The following is a 22159-nucleotide window of genomic DNA, read 5'->3' on the forward strand; positions in this document are numbered from 1 at the left end:
GAGAGAGAGAGAGAGAGAGAGAATTTCCTACACTTAATTACAGTAAGAATAATAAACATAAAAATCAATATTAACTTTGAAAAACTATCATCAGTGCTATGATCGCTGATTACAAAAAAAGCGTGACGGTATGTTAGCAGCGAGCTCATCCGGGGAGGACGTTTAACAGGTTAAAGGAGAACGTTATTTTGGTTGTTTATCACTGGCACAAACCCATAACAATGCAGTGTATGTATGATAATTCTAAACTATTATTCACTACCAAAATAACGATGATATTTTGTATTGAAAATTAATGTTACGTATATTCCAAACATTATTACTACGTAGCATGAATAGTACTATAAAAATTTCGAAAGATAATCTTGCTGTGAACGCTACCATAATTTAATTTTCATATACGTACGTACATTTTGTCAGCTGGCTGGCCTCGCATAGATAAAATTGATTTCACTGATATGGAATTACTCCACTAATAGCCTTTTTATTATGAAGATATCGAATATATATAGGTAAAAAATGGCTTTTATGTATTTCGTTTACGCTTCGTCGCCAATAACAAACAGCAATACTTACGATAATCTATGACAAATAGCGTTTGTATGACTTCATTGTTCAGAGAAGTTATATACGAATACTGCCAAAATAATAATGAAGTTCGAATTAATTTAGCCTTAATGTTATTACTACTGTAATTACACTACCACTACTATTAAAATTTCTAAAAGTTTATCAAAACAAAAAATGTCGCTTTGAACGCAACCGTATATATAAACCATTTTCGTACTTAAAGGTATATGCTACATTTTGTGGCTGGCCACTCCGACGATAAGTTGAGTGCAATGATGTGGAATTATTCTTCGAATAGGCTATTTATTATGAAGATATGACTATAATATATATGGTAAGAATGGTTTTTATTACCTTTATTGTCAATTAATATCTTAATGTGAATGTTTGTGTACGTTGGTGGTTATCGCACTGCAACTACGCTTAGCCTACCAATGAACGTCGTACATAAACCTTGAATAGGCTATTTATTTCGAAGATAGGACAATAATATTATTAGGTGAGAATGGTTTTTATTACCTTTATTGTCAGTTAATATCATTATATGAGTCTTTAAATGAATGTTGGTAGTTATCGGACCACGGCCGAGGGTTAGCCTACCGAAAAAAAACACTCGCATACGCAACACAACAAACCGTGATGCAGCGATTCATACCAGTGATGTAACATGAGAAACGGTCCAAGAAAAAACCCGTGATTAACTGGATCCGTGAATACTGATCGTGAATAAGCGATGACCCCACTGTATGGCAAAGGCAGGTCCATGTCTTGCGCTTACCTGAAGAGCGTACTTTTGATGAGTGCCTTTGCAAGAATCCTACTGAACGTTGCCGAGAGTCCTGACGTGCAGGACATCGAGCCTTTATAACCCTTAACTGCCTTATCGCAAAGTCTTGACTGCGGTAGTGGCAACTTAAATTTATTGGCAGAATGGCAAAGCTTGCGGTAGAGCAAACGAGAACTTCCCTTGAGCTTTCCTTAACTCCATCCACCTATGCGAAAAGCAATATTAATTGACAGAGACCTCTTGAATTCACGAAACCCGATGTCTTGCTGGGTTCGAAGAGAAGAAGTTGTCTGTTCACTTTAAGCTTACTCCGAAGCACTGCCTACTTCACATTCTTTGCAGGTGAGGTAGAAGGTATCATCGAAGGTAGAGGTAAAAATTCTTTAAGCCCAAATCTGAAACAAGAGCTTGAAGAGTTCAACAGAAACGTTCAGCCAGGCGACACACCTGGCGTGCGCTGGCACGCTTCGGCGTCCCACTGGAGCGCGCGCGGCCATTGGGAGCGCGCTCGGCGTCCATGGAGCGCGCTCGGCGTCCACTGGAGCGCGCTCGGCGTCCATTGGAGCGCGCTCGGCGTCCACTGGCGCGCACGCTCGGCGTCCACTGGCGCGCGCTGGCGTGCACCCTGCGCGCCTGCTTGGGTTGGGCGTCCGCTCTCAAAAGCTTACTGCTACTATGACTTCTTTGACGTATTTCTCGGTGGAAAGACGGACACGAGTTCAGGCGACGTTCGCCTTCTTACTTCTCACTGAAACGCATAACGAGAGAGAGAGAGAGAGGACGTGAAGCGTCCTCTTCTATAAAGCTTCTATTTAGAGGGCGCGAGTCCATCCGAAAGCTCCACCCTGCGCGGGGAGGACGCTTCGGAGGACGAGAAGCAATCCTTCAGGATTCGTGCACGTGCACGCACTTAGGCAGTCTGGGGATTTTCATCAGAAACTGCCGAAGGCACGCCAGATCGGTGGGGGTTCCTCGTAACCCTCCTTCGGCTTTCGACATGCTCTCTCCCTCGTTCTGGGAGTCAAGCAGAGGTCCCGGCCTAGAGGCGAAACGAGGCCGATCTGACGCACCCTCCACTACACAAGGGGTATCACTGCACTTCACTTTTACTCTCTAAAGCAAGCACTTTCGATTCTAAGTTACGAATCGAAGGAGTATCAGAGAAAGGGCAATTTCTCTACAGACACTGCTTAGGGCCCGAAGGCAACACTGCAGGTTAGGAGTAACCATTACAGAAGTAGCACTTCACAGCAATGAAGGAGAGCGAGCACCTCTCGTAGACATATACATAGCCCGTAGGCCATACTACAGGATTATGCAAAATAAAGTCTACAGGAAGGTTAGCAGGTTCACTACCCTGACTTTTGTTACTGATTAATTGCGTACATACGAATCATACGTCTTCCTTACGGAATTAGACATGTTTACTGATTAATTGCGTACATACGAATCATACGTCTTCCTTACGAAAGACAAATCTCACCCTCCTTACATGACAAATCTCAACAAAGAAGCAAGACCCATACCCCTCGTACATACCAAGTGGCGAATCTACCGAAGCTTTCGGTAGCCACACCCCTATCTTTGCAGACAACCCCAACCCCGTCTGAAACTAGCCTAACTAGATTCAGATATTTTATGCAAAAATGAATCAAATTCAAATCAATTTAAGATAGCGTATGCCTAGCCACAAATCCAAGTGAATAAATCAAAAGACAATTAGGATACTTAGCGGCAATGAAGTTTCCAAAATCCTAAGACGGAGGTACTGAAAACAGGTGTTTTCAGCACCGGCGACAGAAAAATTATGAATAGAAAAATGGGAATGATTCCTGATACCCGCCTCCCAGCGGCGGGAATGGGTACTAACCACCTGACTCCCACTGCGTGTGTCGTAAGTGTTTTTAAATTTCTGTCGGATTCGGAAAAATACAGCTATATATATATCTGACAGGTAAGTTTCATGAACAAATTGGATATTTCAGGTTCAGGTTGGAGCAACAATGTCAGATGTCTTCAATCAGGAAGAAGGAGTACCACAAGTGTTTTAAGTGTAACCTTGTTCACCTTGGTAATCAATGGGGTGTTTCTAAAGTAATTCCCCCAGATATAACATATACCCTTTTTGTTGATGATCTATCGATTTCCTTTGCAGCATCAAGGATGGCAGTGGCTGAACGCCGCCTTCAGCTCTGCATTGATAATATAGTAAAGTGGGGTGAGGTTAATGGTTTTAGATTTTCTGCCTGTAAAACTGTAACTATGCACTTTTGTCGTATAAGGGGAATCCACCCTGATCCAGATCTATTCATTCATAGTCAGAGAATTCCATGTGTTGGTGAAACAAGGTTTCTTGGCTTGATTTTTGATAGCAAGCTGACCTGGATTCCACATCTGAAATATATTAAGGCAAAATGCTTGAAAGCAATGAATTTGCTGAAAGTCGTGTCTCACACTTCGTGGGGTGCAGACCGAACTCAGATGTTGAGATTATATAAACCCTTGGTCTTTTCAAAATTAAGTTATGGGTGTGAGGTGTACACTTCTGCAAAACCAAGTAGCCTTAAAATGCTCAACTCAATTCATCACGGAGGAATACGGTTGTGTACTGGAGCATTTAAATCATCTCCCACCGAGAGCATGCTTGTAGATGCTGATGAGGTGCCACTGGATCTTCCTTATAAGCGTCTGCTGGTTCGGAGCTGGTATAGATTCCAGAGGTTACCTAAGTCTTTAACAAGCATTTGTATGAGAAATGAAAGGCATTGGCAGTTTTATGAAAGTCACCCCAAGCAACCTCATCCATTCGCTTTTAGAGTAATTTCTATTGTCCGAGAATTAAATATGCCAAGAATCGAGATTTTACCAGCAAAATACTCAGTTAGTCCCCCTGGAACTTTCCAGAGGTAAAATTTTGTAGATATTTTAATTTTACCAAGACAGAATGTCCAGTGAGGCCATGCGGTCAATATTTTTAGAACACTCTTTGCAACATGATAACTCCACTGCAGTTTTCACGGATGGCTCAAAGTCAGATGCTGGCGTCGGCTTTGGTTTAGCCTTCCCTGACGTAGATAGAAGCGGCAGGCTATCATCAGTTGCATCGATTTTTACAGCAGAATTATATGGGATTTTAAAGGCTTTAAAGGAAGTTTTAATTTGGAATGAAAGTAATTTTATTAAATATTGTGACTCAAAAAGTGTTCTTCAGTCGCTGGAATCTTTTAACCCTTTAAACCCTCTGATTTTAGATATATTGGAATGGCTGCTTTTACTAAAAAGAAGAGGGAAAGAAATAAAGTTCTGTTGGGTGCCTTCTCATGTTGGGGTGGCTGGGAATGAGAAAGCTGACCAACTTGCAAAGTTTGTGGTCAGCTCCCCAGAACCCACAAGATGCCTACTACCATATCGGGATTTGTACCCTCTAGTAGGTCAGAGATGAAAAAATTTTGGCAGTCCCAGTGGGAGGATATTTTAAATAATCAAAAAATGCGTAGTATCACGTCATCAGTCCCTCCTTGGTCATATCCGTATATGCCAAGGAGACAAGAAACGATGTTGTGCCGATTGAGGATTGGACATACAAGACTCACCCATGGGTTCTTGATGTCTCGTGAAAATCCTCCATTTTGCGAGAACTGTACTGTGCCCTTGACTGTGAGACATTTGCTGGTTGAATGTCCCAGATTCTTGAATTTGAGACATAGGTTCCTGTCTTGGGGTCGTGACAGAGTAGGTAATTTTATCCTAGCTACAATTCTTGGAAAGGTTTGTAATATAGAGCAGTTATATATTTTTATGAGGGAGGCGGGCCTCCTTAACCAAATTTAAATTATACATAGATTGTCTATGTAAGAACTTATATATGAACAAAATTTTTATATATAGTAGTGTATTTATAGATATTTTTATATGAAATTTATCAAAAATTTAATTTTTTCGATTTAATTTATTTCGGTGTCAATTACCCAGATGTTGTGACGCCAGATACAATACACAATTAATCAATCAATCATCCACAAAATCATCTTGGGTAAGATACAAAAGTGCCCTGTTAAGGGCAGCTATGAGTTCCACAACCTGTTGGACAGCCACCACAGGAACCAGGGAAAATGTGTCTGCAGATCTGTGGGCAACATCCTTAAGATAGAAAGAGGTGATTGTGGACTGGCGTAACCAAGTACCAGCGCTCGGCACTGTATGTACAGCCAAGTTCTTTTTGAAAGCCAGAGAGGGACCACTACCCCTAATGTCATGCGCTCTAGCCTGCACAGACGTGGTGGTGGAATCATCAAGAGTCAAGTATGCCTGTCTGATGGTTTCCCGTATCCCAAAAGAGACGGTATTCTTTGACACCTCTTTCTTTGTAGGGCCTGTGCTAACAAAAAGTCTGCGGCAGCCTGGTCTAACGTGCCGAGTCCTTTTAAGATAGCAACGCAGGGCCCGGAGAGGGCACAACAAAAGCTCTTGTGCATCACTACCCACAAAGTCATTCAGTGATGGAATGGAAAACGAAGTGAACCTGTCATCGTGCACAGAGGGATTTTGGGTCTTGGCCATGAATTCTGGGACAAATTCGAAGGACACTGACCCCCAACCCCTGGTGTGCTTCACCTCATAGCTCAGACCATGGAGCTCTCCTACCCTCTTGGAAGATGCCAAGGCCAGAAGGAAAACTGTCTTGAGCTTCAAGCTCATCTCAGATGAGCGACGCAAGGGCTCATATGGACTCTTAGTGAAGCTCTTGAGAACCAAGGAAACATCCCACACTGGAGGCTTGAGCTCTCTAGGAGAACTCGACTGCTCACCCTAACTAGCAAGGAAAGTTCCCAGGAAGAGGAGATGTCGATACCTTTAAGGTGTAACACCAAACTCAGGGCCGCCCTGTAGCCTCTAATGGCAGACACAGAAATGTTTTTCATCTCTGAGGAAGGTTAAAAAGTCTGTTATTCACTGAATAGAGGTTGCGAGTGGAGAAAAACCCCATTTACGACACCAATCACAGTAGATAGCCCATTTGCCTTGGTAAACCACGGAGGTCAACTTTCTGAGACTGCTGGACATATGCCCTGCTGTTCTCTTGAGAAAAGCCTCTCACTCGGAGGAGTTACTTGATAGCCTCCAACCGTGAAGAGACAGGGATTCTACCAACTGGTGGAACCTTTCCGTGTGGGGCTGATACAGATGTCGCCAAGGGGGAATCTCCCTCAGAACCTCTGACAACAACGACAGCAGATCTGGGAACCATTCCGCCTCAGGCCACAGAGGGGCTACCAAAGTCACCCTGAGACCCTGTGAACTTATTAGCCTGTTCAGAACTTGACGTATCAAACAAAACAGAGGGAAGGCAAACACCTCCAGGTTGTCCCAGGGATGTTGGAATGTGTCCTCTGCCAATGCTAAAGGATCTGGAACCACTGAACAGAATATCTCCAGCTTCCTGTTGAAGCGAGTCGCAAAAAGGTCCAGCATGGATCTCCCCCAAACCTGGAAAAGCTTGTCTGCTACCACTTGATGAAGGGACCACTCTGTGCCTAGGATCTGATCCTGACGACTGAGTTTGCCTGCGACCACATTCCGTTTGCCTGGGACCACATTCCGTTTGCCTGGGATATACCTGGCTGAGAGCTCTACCGAATTGCTGACCGCCAACTGGTGAACCTCGAGAGTCAAGGCATGAAGATGACCAGAAACCAGGCCTCCTTGTTTGTTCACATAGGCTACCACCGTGGTGTTGTCCGACATGAGAACAACAGAATGACCTTCTACCTTCTCCTGGAACCCATTCAGACCCAGGAAGGCTGCCTTCAACTCCAAGACGTTGATGTGTTGCTGCTTGTCCTCCAGACTCCAAACACACGAAGCGATGAGGCCGCCTAAATGAGCCCCCCAAACCGCGAGGTAGTTGTCTGAGAATAGAAGGAAGTCCAGTGGAAGAGAACGCAGAGGGACTCCTTTTAAAAGATTTTGGTCTTCCAACCACCAAAGAAGGTCTTCTCTCACTTCCAGAGACAGAGGAACCATTAATAGGGGTGAGTCCCCCGACTGAGACCAGAATTCTCCCAGTCTCCATTCCAGAGACCGAAAATGAAGACACCCATGAGGGACCAGCTTCTCCAGGGAAGACAACACTCCCAGAAGAACCTGCAACTGATGTGATGCCGACAGGAAGTTGAGCGCCACCACCCACAACTTCTCCAATCTCTGATCCGACGGGAAAACTCTTGCCACTGTCGTATCGATAACCATGCCCAGGTAGAGAATCCTTTGACTGGGTACAAGGTTTGACTTTTCCTGGTTGACTACTATGCCCAGTTCCAGACAGAACTGAAGTAGACGATCCCTGTCCTGCAGCAGCTTTTCCTTGGAAACTGCCAAGACTAACCAGTCGTCGAGGTACCTCAGCAAACGGATCCCCTGAGCTGGGGCCCAACTTGACACAAGAGAGAAGACCCTTGTGAACACTTGAGGGGCTGTCGTCAGCCTGAAGCGAAGGAACTTCCTGGATGTCGATGAACAGGGATTTGAAAGTATGCATCCCATAAGTCTATCGATAGCATGAAGTCGCCTTCCCTCACGGCTGCCAACACTGAACGCGGGGTCTCCATCTTGAACCGTGTCTTCCTGATGAAGTGATTCAAGGTGGATAAGTCGATCACAGGGCTCCATCCTCCCAATGCCTTGAGCACCAAGATGTGACTGTAAAACCCTGGAGACAGACGCACCCCTTCCTCTATCACATCCTTGTCCAGCATTTTCTGTACTTCCTCCTGAAGAGCCAAGAACTTCAGAGAATCTGGAGGATATGCCTTCCTGAGCTGTGGCTTGTCCGATAGAGGAGGAGAGAAGTCAAATGGCAGTAGGTACCCCACCCGAAGGAGGACTACCACCCACCTCTCCGCCCCATAACTCTGCCACTTGGCCCAATGTCCCGCCAGGCATCCCCCCACCTGTGGCGCAGGAGAGGGAGAGGCAATAGAGTGGACCTGACTCTACGTTTGTTACTTGAAGTATGTTGAAACAATTTTAGTCATTCTTTCATTTCAAAAATGAATATTAAATTCATATTGTTGTTGGTAACTACAAATACTTGTTTAAATTTTTCAAAGCTTGATCATGGATAATGTCACAATGTAGCATTCATTTTGATGGAGAATGTCACATGGTAGTATTTATTTTGTTAACTACAAATACTAGTTTACATTTTTCCAAGTTAGATCCTGGATAATGTAAATTTAATGCATTGTATTATGCTGTAATATATTTCATCACAGGACCTATTAAATATAGAGTCAAAGTCTGAATATGTTGAAGATTCAAATCCTTTTTACTTGAAAGTAATACCTGGTACATAAATGTGACAAACTTTATCTTGTATTTTCAGATATTTTCTTCTTACCGTGTAGATTTAGACCATTGGGAACGGTGCTAAGTAGCCTTCAGAAGTTAAGGAGATTGAATGTTTAACCCTCAGCTTTAGAGTTTTACAATGAATAGAAACTCTTTGAGTTGTTTTCTGAAGAAACTTTCCAGAATTTTGATTTTGAAGGTGAAGATTCTACTGTATGTCAAGGTATGATAAATATTTAAGTAGACGTCATATTCTAAAAGGCAATACCTGTGAATTTCTTGCTCTCTACTTCACACGTTCTCAGTATCACACAGACCTAGATATTTACACAATAAAAGCAAGGATTATTGTACATAAAATTTTTGAAAGGTTATCCTGCACTGAATGTATGGCTGCAATGTTAAGTGAAAAATACATATATGACTTTACTGCTCTCTTTTTTTAGGAAATATGTTATAAATCCTTCATAGTATGTTGTCAAAACTTATAAAAATCTCAGAAAGATTTCTGAAAACTAAGTTAATTTTTAATAAAACTGTGCTTGAGGGAACAATAGCATACATTTTCAGAGTACTGTGGCCTCAGACAACTATTGTATATTTACCTGAAACTTCAAATAAACATTTTACTGAGGAACCATCCCACATCATATGTCTAACCTAGTTGATAATCAAAACCTAAATTACACTCAAAATCTGGAAACGAAGGATGTTTTTTTAATATGAATTAATATCAACTGATAATTTCCATTCATTCATGTCATAAAAACATAGTACTAATAGTTTAATTTATTTTTTCTAGGATGTCAGCTCAACCTTATTTAGATTACTTAATTTAAATATTTCCCTAGGTTAGAATACTTTCCCTCCTCAGTTACTTGTATTATAGCATTTTTTTCTGACAAAGATGTAATTAATTTAAGTATTTCCCTAGATAAGAATACTCTCCCTTCTCAGTTACTTGTATTATAGTATTTTTTTTCTGACAAAGATGTAATTTCAAGAATAGTATAGCCATCACAATCACAACACAAACATCACTTGTGCCATACTCTTAACATTTATTTGGTAGTAATGGTAAAGGTAAGAGTAAAGATAAAAGTAGTCAATGATCAATACAAGTACTACTGGCAAACAAGTCCATTTGATTGCTCTTCCTTTATAGTTCCTGCTTTTATGACCACTGGCTGATCACAGATGACAACAATACTACAACACCAAAATGCTAGTTTGTTACTAAACATTCGCAAAGAAATTACAAGCATTATTGTATAAATGAAGAGCAACAGTGCATTAAATGTGTAGTGTAATTAATACAGTAATCAACTTTATGCACCTCATTTAGCTGCTTCATATGTTTTAACATCTTAGTCACAGACTCTTAATGCATTGCAGTACCGTGAAAGTCTTTAATGAATTGCTGGTAAATACAATTTAATATAAGGAAAATGAAAATACATTAGATGAATTGAAGGAGAAATTTTATTCCTTTTATTTCAGGCATACAACACCCCCAGTTCTATACCGACACCTTTTATTTAGGTGAGCGAGTCAGAGACTTCTGACATGTCCAATTTAGCAGTTCTCTGGTATCATAGCAATATTTTACTAGAAATAGTGCTAAAGAGGACACATTTCACTGGGCGACACGGCTTCCTCGCCCAGAAATAGATTTTTCCTACGTCAAAATCCCTTTTTTGCACAGTACCCAAAAGGCCAGTACTATTCTTATAAAGAAATGTACTAAGAACAAGTTTTGTACTGTATAATAATTACTAGAATAAAAATTTCTTAATTTAGATATGGATTCTTACCTGTTCAGAGTGACTTGGAATGTTTCAAGTATAACCATGTTTGTACTCTGTATATGCAATAACATTATAAAATAATTCCAGTTCTTCAGCCACATATGACATGAATCTTTACACTAAAACAATATCTTTTACTTTTTATGCATTGTATGAGACAAACTTTGAGTGCTATGCATGTGATCATAACTGTCACAATTGTAATTACGGTAGTAATAAGGACAGCAGTCAAGACATTTATGGGGATGTTCCATAGACAATGCTTCAGATGAGAATGACAAGAGCCCCATTCAGTCATCAAATATCATGCAACCATCAACACTAGTGGCTCAAGCACCTCACCTCATTCTAGTGTCTTACATCCCACGCTTCTCAACTAACATTTTGACCCATATACATACATGTATCACAAACTTTAGATATGATATGGATAAACACATAAGAGAACATTAAATGCTTTAAGATGCATTATAAATTTCTTGACCGAGATGTTAAGTATAAGGCTGAGTTTAGTGGTTCATGTTTGTGCATTATGGCACAAATATAATTTAGTTATTGAAAAACACATAAAACTGATGAAATAGTAAATGGATTGTGAGGTTATATAGCTTTACAGTTGATTTATATGTTACCCAGGGATTAGAGGGAAAAAGTAGAAAGGTGACAGAGCTAATTAGGGCAAAGTATGCCCCTTTTGATTTTAGTTGATGCAATGATTAAATGGCTTATGGTATAAGCAATAAATTGATTGAATTGAATACAGAATTTAGGCCGATGGATAAGCACTGGAACCTTTGAGGTCATTAAGCACTAGAACCTTTGAGGTCATTCAGCGCTGAAAGGGAAATTCGCAGTAAATGGTCTGAAAGGTGTAACTTGAGGATAATCTCACAGTTGCACTATGAATTAATTGTTAGGAGAGGGTGGAAAATAAGATGGACGAGAATATAAAAGGAGGTACAGTAAAAGGAGCAAAAGAGGTTGCAGCTAGGGGCCAAAGGCAAGCTGCAAATAACCTCAAGTAATTCCTACAGTGCACTGCATGAGGTGCACTGATGGCACTACCCCCTACAGGGTATACGGGATACAGCTTGAAGAGTTAGTTTACAGAACAAAATGACTACCAATGTATATCTAGAAAATAATTATATCTTTTGGGACCTAAGAACAAAAATAAGTGTATTTTCCTCTATTTTTGTCAAATCTTGATAAAAACTGGCATATATGGATAGTGCATACAGTGTGTACTTACTGTAAAGCAATTATTTTGCTAATCTTACTAAAATATAAACAAAAACAAAGGTTTTATTTATCTTAAAGGCTCATTTATATCGAAAGGTAAGTCATTTATGTTTCTTTTATTAGGGAAGACACATGATCAAGTTTACAAGAAAAAAGGGCTATTTACTTCTTTATGCAATACTACTCCCAGATCTCATACCCTAAGATGAACTGAGTTTTCAATTTATGTATTTGACACAAAAAAGCTTGAACCATGAGAAAATGGAATTTTTATAATAAAATTAAATTTTATTGCATACTTAACAAACAAATATATTGCTGTATGTTCCCTACAGATGGTAGACAATAGCTTCAAAACTTCCACGGTGGCACAGCCATTGTTGATGTAGGTGACATCATCTCCCTCCACTCAAGGGAGCTACAGGTACAACTGTCCAGGTAACATCAATTTGTTCTGCCCAGCCATCCACCTGTGGTGAGGAGGGAGGGCTTTAATTAATAATTGTTTGGTAAGCAATAAAATTTTATTTTATTATAAAAATTCCATTTTTATTGCAGTGTCTTACCAAACAATTACACAGCTGATTACCCATTACAAGGATGGGGGGCTGTGGATGTAAGCTTAATTCAAAAATAACATATGATTCTTGAAAAAAGACCCAAAAGCACTGTTAATGCCTGTTGTACCTTACCTTATAAGAGAGCTACTGCAGGAGAATACTGCCTCTGGTCGGTGCTCATCTTACATAGTAGAAGGCTTGGAGTATGACCAATGAGTGCCTCTACATGGAGTGGAATATCTTCGTAGCCATGGTGTTCACCGCTGATTCAACTAAGATACAACAAAATATTGCCCTTGCCCTGGGCTAAGACCAGAAATAACCAACAAGAAAACACAACAACTGTCACCTGCACTTAATTAAAAACCTTTACCCACTAAACTAAAACAAAATGAACTGGTGAGTACTCCAGGTACATTGTACCCCCAGACTTCCCTTTAACTCGCCAACCTTGATACAAGGCAAAAAATAACACCTTTTGTCGCTAACTTGTGTAACTGATGCTAATGCAACTAAAAATAGTGTCTTCTTGGCAAGGTTCTTCATAGACAAAGAAAGAAACGGCTCAAAGGGAGGGCTCGAGAGCCATTTCAGTACTATAGTGTTCCCCCGTATTCGCGGGAGATGTGTACCAGACACCCATGCGAATAGCTCAAACCCGCGAATAGTTAGAACTCCCCTCTAAAAATACCTATATCTGCCTATCTTGAAAGTTCAAATACCAAATGTCTACTTAAAGTATTATCCTACATCAAATATACCATTGAATTGGTATTATTAATATCATTTGAAACTCATCTTAAACATTTTACCATTAGAAATATATAAACAGCCAATAGCAGAGAGAGAGAGAGAGAATAACTCCTTACGATTTCAATAGACTGAAATGAACATCTGTAGGCAACACTTTTCCCCTCCCATAAATACATATATTTCTCCAGAGAAGAGAGAAAGAGAGGACTGAGCAATTATGTTTGTCAGTCTATCAATTCTTTTGCTGAGAGCGAGAGAGATAAAAGAAGGAAGGAATAGAAACACCAAATGAATACCTTATGTAACATCCTGCATCAAATTTACCTTAAATTATTATCATATTACTGTATTAATCTTAGAGATTGTATTAATATAATTTCAAAGTAATCCTAAACATTAGTACCCTTAAAGGTATATACTTATAACACTTGCAGCCAAGAGAGAGAGACAGAGTTACCACTATGACAAGTATCTTGTGGAGGGAGAGAGAGAGAGAGACGCGAGAAGAGATCTGAGACGAGAGAGAGACGAGAGAGAGAGAGAGAGAGAGAGAGAGAGAGGGGCTGCATAAAAACCATTAAATTCGTTGACCATTGTATGGCATTGTTACTTTCCCAGCTCCGAGCATCACTGGAGTTATGAGAAAGAAGGAAATTGATACAGAAAAAGACGAAGGGAAGAATTTTCATTTGAAATTAGTTATCTTATAATTACTACTTCTATCATTATTATTATTATTTGAAAATATAATAAACACATGCATCTACCATAAAAATTCTCTCATCTCAGTAAGAAAGAGGAGTAATCCTTACAAGTGAAATGGAAAGGTCATTTTCATCTCTCTAAAATACTACCATTATGAATTTTGTAATTACAGTTTTTTTTATTATTATTATTATTATTATCATTATTATTATTATTATTATTATTATTATTATTATTATTATTATTATTATTATTATCATTATTATTAAATAACTGAAATTATCAATAAACATTTTACATACTAGTACCATAAAAATTCTTTCATCTCGGTATGAGAGAGAGAGAGTTTATCTCTGTTCTCTCAGAAAATACTTATAACGCTTCCAGCGAAAGAGAGGGAGGGAGTTACCACTATGGCACATATCTTGTGTGGCAAAAGGGGGAGAGAGAGAGAGAGAGAGTTAACCTTAATTAAAAGTGACATGGATTGATTAGTATTGTATTTCTTTAAAATACAGTGGTACCTCGAGATACGAAATTAATCCGTTCCGAGGCGGCCTTCGTATAATGAGTTTTTCGTATCTTGGAACACATTTTACATGTAAAATGGCTAATCCGTTCCAAGCCCTCCAAAAACACCCCATTAAATTTCATAATAAAGCTAAATTGACCTATAAACAATGAAATACTACAACAATTTGGACCATTCAATACCTAAATTAAGACTAAAAATGTAAAACCTGTAAATAAAGTGTATATTAGTGTACAAGAAATATTATTACTGTAACGTAAAATGTGGAAGCTTACCTTTCGAGTGAGGCTATCTCCGAAAGTGGCGGCAGAGGAGGAGGACAAACGGCAGATAACGTACGTACACTTAACTTTACGAAAACACATAAAAAATTTAAGGAAAACTATAAAACTAAAATTTACGAAACACATTAACAAAACTGTAACACTTAACTTACAAAAATCTAAAAATTAAAATTTTTTTTCTTTTTTTCGATTTTTAACTTTTTTTTTTTTTTTACTTTTACGTAGGCTCTTTTTTTTTTTTTTTTTTTTTTTTTTTTTTTTTTTTTTTTTTTTTTTTTAAGAATTTCAACTTCATTACCACTTTCAATGTTCTGCTTTTCATCACTTGGTTCTTCCTTTTTGCTTTCAACTTTCTGTTTTTTATCACTTGGTTCTTCCTTTTTGCTTACTCCTGCTAATGCTGAAGGCCTCTTTAAAAAATAACGATCCAAGGAAGATTGCTTCTGCCTACTTTTCACAATGTTCCTGAAACGACTCAGGCAAACGTCATCGAACTGCGCAAGCATACGACCTGTGTGAGCCTTTTCGGGGTGTCTTTTCGATAAACGATTGCACTTTATGAAAAGCGGCTAAGACATCCTTAATTTTTGCCGTTGTCATAGGCTCCTCCTCCTCTTCATCGCCGCTGCTAGAGAACTCCTCTTGAACGACGTTATGTTGCATGGCCTCCAAATCCTTCAGGTTGATGTCGTCCTCGTCGACGACCAGCCCCATGGACTTGCTGAGTGCAACAATCTCGTCAAGATCTGGTTGGGAAACAGTTTCGGGATCGTCAACTGTTTTGGACTCAGCAGCACCAGCTTCGCCCATGTCGAATCCCTCGAAGTCTCGGGCGGAAACGGCATCAGGCCAGAGTTTCCTCCACAAGGAATTCAAGGTTCGCCTCGAAACCTCCTGCCAAGCTTGGTCGATGAGTCGGATGCAAATGACGATGTCGAAATGCTCCTTCCAAAATTCACGCAAGGTGAGGTTTGTGGTATCGATGATGTCGAAATATCTTTTGAAAAGATGTTTCGTGTACAGCTTCTTAAAGTTTGCTATCACTTGCTGGTCCATGGGCTGGAGGAGAGGGGTGGTGTTGGGCGGAAGAAAAAGAATCTTAACGAAGGAATACTCCGCTACGATATCTTCCTCGAGGCCAGGAGGGTGGGGAGGGGCATTGTCCAACACCAGCAGACATTTCAGGGGGAGGCGCTTCTCTTGCAAAAAACTCTTCACAGTCGGGCCGAAACACAGATTTACCCACTCGGTGAACAAAAGCCTCGGTACCCAGGCTTTTGCATTAGCCCTCCACATCACTGGAAGCTTCTCCTTCAACACTTTGTGGGCCTTAAAGGCTCGAGGAGTCTTGGAGTGATACACCAGTAGGGGCTTTACCTTGCAATCCCCACTGGCGTTAGAACAAAGTGCGAGCGTAAGCCTGTCTTTCATAGGCTTATGCCCGGGTAGCTTCTTCTCTTCCTCCGTGATGTATGCCCAACGAGGCATTTTTTTCCAAAAAAGGCCAGTCTCATCACAGTTGAAGACTTGCTGAGAACTGTAGCCTTCCTTGGTCATTATCTCGTCGAACGTCTTTTTAAAGGCTTCGGCCGCTTTCGTGTCCGAGCCGGCAGCCTCCCCACGACGCACCACAGAATGGATGCCAGTCCGTTTACGGAATTTCTCGAACCAGCCATGCAAAGCCTTGAACTCTGGGGTTGGCGTTGAAGTCCCTTCCCCTCCGTTGTCTTCCGCCTGCGCAATCAAATCGCCAAAAATAGCACTGGCCTTGTGAGCGATTGCCGTCCGTTTCTGTATCGCCAGCGGTTTCTTTGTCTTTTATCCAGACGAGGAGCAGCCGTTCCATCTCGTCGTGCACATGGCTCCTCTTGCTGGACAAAATAGTGATGCCCTTCGACGGTGTAGTTGCTTTGATGGCATCCTTCTGTTTAAGGATGGTGCCTATTGTCGACGGATTACGGCCGTATTCCTTTGCGATCACACTCAATCGCATACCAGCTTCGTACTTCTTTATGATCTCCATCTTTGTCTCCAAAAACAGCATGCACTTCTTTCCGTGAATTTCAACTTTCTTGGGACCCATAACTACGTTAATCTTGTACGTTAATTTACGTAAAGTTACACAATACAGTCTTCGCACAACACGATAATATGTACTGCAACGAAATCACTAACGAATTTACGTTACTAAACGAAATCATTGGACCGAACGAATGCCGATTGCGTACGGTAAAGTTTCAGGTGCGAAGTGGCCGAGCTAAGGCACGCCAACACGTACGTATAGAAAATGCATGATGGGAGGGATGCTGTCCAATTAGAGAGAAGGATCTCATGGCTTGGCTAGATCAGAACCATGGGAGAGCAGGAGGATGGTGGCGAGTCTACTATAGCTAAGATGGCGGCATGCGGCGCGAGTTTCAAAATTGTTATGGGGCGAATCTCGGACTTTCAGAAACCTTTCGTATCTTGAAAACTTTTCGTATCTCGAGTTTTTCGTAAGTTGAGCCTTTCATATCTTGAGGTACTACTGTACTATCACATAATATGAATTTTGTAATTACAGTTATTATTATTATTATTATTATTATTTGAAAGTATTAAAAACATATAGTACAAGTACTATATCTTGAGTCTCAGTAAATGAGAGAGAGAGAGAGAGAGAGAGAGAGAGAGAGAGAAATTACATGAGCACTTGGTGGCAACAACACAACAGCTCCTCCCCCTCCTGTCACTTAACTTGATATATCTGACAGTTTTAGTACCTGGAGTTAGAGAGAGAAGACTGGGATTTCCTTCATTCTTCCATAATTTTTTAAATTTATAACCTAAAATCTTACTAATTCACTATGGTATTTTCTTTAATGAATTGATATTATTGCTGTATACATTAATGTTTATATTTGAAAATAGTAAATCATTTATTTATCATAGAAAAAACATACATCTTTGTAGTAGAGAGAGAGAGAGAGAGAGAGAATTATTATTTTTATTATGATATTTAAACTTACGTATTAAACTTACTAATACAGTATTATTCAAAATTAATATTTGAAAATTAGTAAATGATTTTTGTATCATAAAAATGTATTTAGTCATGAAAATAAACATCAAAATACACTAATTAGTGATTATTTTTATCGGAAAATCCCGCGAATGGACGAATCCCTGCAAATAAATGGGTAGGTATGGTCCAAAGAGAAATCCGCGAATCAGTGAGTCTGCGAATTCGGAGAACGCGAATACGTGGCCCACTGTATATTGAGATTCCATGCTATAGAGTCCTTTGACGATTTGGAAGTCTCAAACTATTTAAATTGATCAGAAAGATCACTATTCGTGAGTCGAGCAGACAACGGGTTAGTGAATTGTTTATTACAAAAAAATTGTACTTTTTTGCTAGCACTTTTTATTTATATAAGTCTATACTACTATTTTGACTTAAAAATTTTTTTATAATTGTATGGCTGAAATAATTTGTTTTTAATTTTTAATAATTGTATGGCTGAAACAAATGTAATCTTTAATGCATTCTAGGAATTGCAATTTAGTGGAACTTGACACATATGCTGATGCCTTTACAAACTGTTTCCATAAATTCTAGATGTCATTATAATGCAATAATGATAAAATTGCTGTAATGTTTATGTATAGTCAAATAGATGCACTAAATTCACTTATTTCCACAGTTTTGTGTAAGTCTCCAAACTTATCCCAGGTTTGGAGGGTAAACACAAAACAATTGGCAACACTGATAAAAAAAAATTGGAAAGCGTGAACAACATCATAGCTAATGTTCACAGCAAAACCGATGAAATTTGTGTCGGGAATCTGGTTCCTTTTACAACAAGAAATATTCTCAAATGAATTATAATGAATACGTAATAAAAAATTGCAATTCATAACCTTATTCTGGTCTTTAACTAATTATTTAAATGTTATCTAGGGCACTCTTCTTCTTCACGAACAATTGCTATGTTTACCTGCTCGAAGGCCAAAACACCCTCGTCATTTAAGATTGTTATGAAGAAAGTGTCCCAGCATCTATGATACATGTGGTGTGCAGATTTAGCTCAGGAAATGGGAAGTTTGTTGACACAAATGACAAAGGAAACATCGAGATGGCATCACTCTTCTAATCATAAGGTGTTTTAAGTAAAAATTTTGAAAGCACCATGGAGGTAAGTTTGCACTGCGCATAGCTAGACTTTCATTAACTTCTGTTTAACCGGAAATTATGGCCTTAATTTCTAACTTGGGAGAAAACACTTACTTCAAGAGAAGAGTTGAGGTTTCAAGGTGTTGCTTCCACGCTGCTTGGGTTTTGACTGGCGTCTAATTCTGGATAGTGGCAGTGCTAAATCTATTTTGGTAAAACTTCAGAAGCATGCCTCACTGGATAAAAAAAAAATAATCACCTACATGGAAAGAGCAAGTGAAAAGCTATATAAAAAGTATAGTCATTATATGAGAGATTGTTTGGCCAACCACAGTTTCATTTTTTGACACCTCTGGAACTTTGGCCAATGGCCCGGGTGTTCGGAAATTTTCTCGGCACAAGGATACATTATCCTACCAATACTATTTCAGTTCCTTCTTAGACATGGAGCCGGTAGCCAGCACTTCTTCTGAGCAGCATTTACGGGATAATATTCAAGGCCCTGTTAACGAAATTCCAGCATCTTGTAGTGACTGTTATTTAAGTTATGGTGTTTTTTGTCTAGTGTATTCTGGAAATACACAAAAACTTGTGGATTTGTGCCAGAGATGTAGTGCCCTTAATGGGGGGGTGGTTGCAGGAGGGAGCAAAGCCCCCTGCTAGGCTTAGGTAGGGGTGTGGCACCCTAGGTTAAGTTAGGTGGTTTTGTTAGGTTAGGTAGTGCACTGCATATCACTTTTCTCCTGCTCCCCCACCCAAAAACCCCGGTTCCCACTGGGGTCCCCTATAATTGTAGGTTAAAGGTTAGATAAGTGAAGTTTCTTGTTTTTAAAGAGTTTCCTCATGTTTCTACACATTCTGCAACACCAATCTGGTGGTTTCTTGCCATTTTTGTTTTTAAACCTTACAAAACTGGTGCGGCCCTCTTCTAAACATTTACTGTTATTTTTTGGGAAAGTGACCAAGCAGTGGTACAAATGTCCGCCTGCACAGCGGTGCTTTACCCTAACTCCGCACGGACTGCGAGGGATGTTCCTGCGAACACAAACAGCCAATAGGGATTGGGTTGTCAAATTTATTTTGCCATGTTGAGTACTAGCCCCTGGGAGTTAATTACAGTCGACCCCCCAAAAATTCTTAACTAAGCACCCCAATACTATAAGGAAGCTGTAATTTCCAAAGAAATACCTAATGCAGAGTTATTACCTAGATTTACCTAAAGTACTTATACAGTATTTACCATTTGGGTAAATGTTTAGGAGAGGGCCGTATGAAGATATCACTGATATTCAATGTTTTTTTACTAGAATGTGTTGGAATGTATGTAAATAGTGGTATATGAGTGAGATACGTAATGTAGTGAAATTCAATGAAACTTGAAAAATCGGCAATCAAACTCATGCTACTCTTGTCTTCCTCCCAGATTTTTTCCAAGTCTTTTGTTATTTTACTGTGTTTTTTTTAGCTCTAAGGAGCTGCGTAACTACTAAAATCTGCAGCAAAAATGACAATTTGTCGAAAATTGCATTTTTCCTAACTATACAAACCTGAGGTCCTTTAACAATAGGAAGTAGCTAGCGGCAGCTGGAACGGTCGTAAGCTTCGAACAAGGGGAGAACGGTAGTTAACTGCTTGTCCGACAGTCGCGCGGAGGTAAACAAATCACTTTTGCTTTTGGCCCATGCAAAATACGCAGAGTGAGGGGTGGCATGAGGAGGGACTATGTGTAAAGGACCTCAGGTTTGTATAGTTAGGAAAAATGCAATTTTCGACAAATTGTCATTTGTTCCGATACGTAATACAAACCATCGGTCCTTTAACAATAGGAAGACTCACTTCTTGGTGGGAGGAATCTGAGTCTTTTGATGAACAGACTGGTGTTCGTCCATCCCTGGAATGCCTCCCTGGTCGTAAGAGCGAGGGAGGGATCCAAGCCTCTGTCCGATTGATCGGGGTGTGCACCGCAGGATCAATGGTCAGACCTCTGGGCCGAGTACTAAGAGAGAGGCAAGCGTATCTCTTCGTACCAGCAAGCAAGAACTTGTTCCTGTTTGCAAGAGGCAACATAAAGTATGGGTTGTCTCAAGCTGGCATCCACTTCCTCCCCCTTGTTGGAGGAAGTGGTGGGATATACGCTCCTATCCCTAGTGAAAGGGATAAGGATGGGGCTCTGTTGAGTAGCTCACCTGCATCTTTGTCCTTATCCAGCAGGGTGACGACCGTGTCCCTCAATCAAGGCACAGTAGAGGGAAGAAAAAGATGGGAAGAGGAGCCAGTCACACTCTCATTCACTCATCCATTCTTACGGTCACACCAGGACTCGATGCTGTTCAGCCTGCGAGGGTCTGGGTTCGCTACACAACGTGTTGAGCAGCCACCACGGGTCCCAAGGAAAAAGATCCAAGGACCTGTGGGCAATATCCCGAAGGTAGAAGGAAGGGCATGTGGTCTGGTTGGACCAGACCCCTGCCTTCAGTAACCTGCGCCACGGAGAAGTTCTTGCGGACAAGGCAGCATCTCCTTCGCATCGAAGGCGGTGAAGTCCATTAGGGAGGGGATTGTGAACGACTCGAACCAATCGTCAGGGACCGAAGGGTTCTGAGTCTTCGCTACGAAGTTCGGTACGAAATCGAGCGTCACGGATCCCCATACCCCGCCTGGTATGCCTTGACTTCGCAGGAGAAGTCATGCAGTTCCTCAGAGGAAAAGAAGGAAATAGTCGCATGACATGACCCTATTCTCTACTTCGGTGATGTCCAGTACCCGAAAACCCATCACTGGTCTGTCCGTTTGCCACGAAGTCTCTCGCATCCTCCTATCCCCATGCAGCGAAGTTCTCGGTAGTGGATAGGACACCGACACTCCATGGTGGGTGTCAATGGTATGGGTACTGTGACAAGCTATTAAAACGAAGTAATGGTTGCTTTGTAACAACCGAACTAAGTCAACAGCGTAGTTCGTAACTGACTCGGGCGCTCTGACAGCTGCCGACTGACTGCGTTCGGTAGGAGGCAAGTTGTCAAAGCATCCGAGTAAGTCACGTGACCTTCGCCTTTAAAGGGTTATGCCGAGAGACCAAACAAATAATGTATTTGTTTGTCACCAATGCCGGACAGCGAGGTGATGATTCTCTTAAGGCATGTGCCCAACAGGCGAAAGTCAATTGCCTTCTAGAGACCGAGGTCCCTGAAGGTAAAACATCTCATGGTTGTTGAATCTCAGCTAAGGAGAAACAACACTATGTACCGTTGAAGACGAAGGTAGATATTGAATGCAACCTACGTCTTCACAGATGAATCGAGAGAAGGATTCTCAAGATTCATAACCTGTGCTTACAAATGACTGAAAACGCTAACCGCTATTTCATTGCTGTCCGGTGAGAAGTCGTAGTTGCAATGAAGCGGGGCGTTCT

At 40.5% G+C, this 22159-nt stretch overlaps 1 protein-coding gene and 1 long non-coding RNA gene across 4 annotated transcripts in view; one reads left to right on the forward strand and one right to left on the reverse strand.

Annotated features, from left to right (window-relative positions):
- LOC135220670 (uncharacterized) overlaps nt 1-9326 on the forward strand; it is a 108719-nt gene extending 99393 nt beyond the window's left edge. The window contains exon 6 of one of the 3 annotated variants that reach the window (XR_010315752.1): nt 8742-9326. This is a non-coding gene — a long non-coding RNA (uncharacterized LOC135220670). The remainder of the gene's footprint in view (nt 1-8741) is intronic. The other 2 variants (XR_010315753.1, XR_010315754.1) reach the window with 2 other exon arrangements.
- Nucleotides 1-22159, reverse strand: part of LOC135220669 (glutamate receptor 1-like) — a 713951-nt gene that overhangs the window by 663187 nt on the left and 28605 nt on the right. The gene's annotated exons all lie outside the window — the stretch shown is intronic.

This window comes from Macrobrachium nipponense, chromosome 2, assembly GCF_015104395.2.
Source record: "Macrobrachium nipponense isolate FS-2020 chromosome 2, ASM1510439v2, whole genome shotgun sequence".
Lineage (NCBI taxonomy): Eukaryota > Metazoa > Arthropoda > Malacostraca > Decapoda > Palaemonidae > Macrobrachium > Macrobrachium nipponense.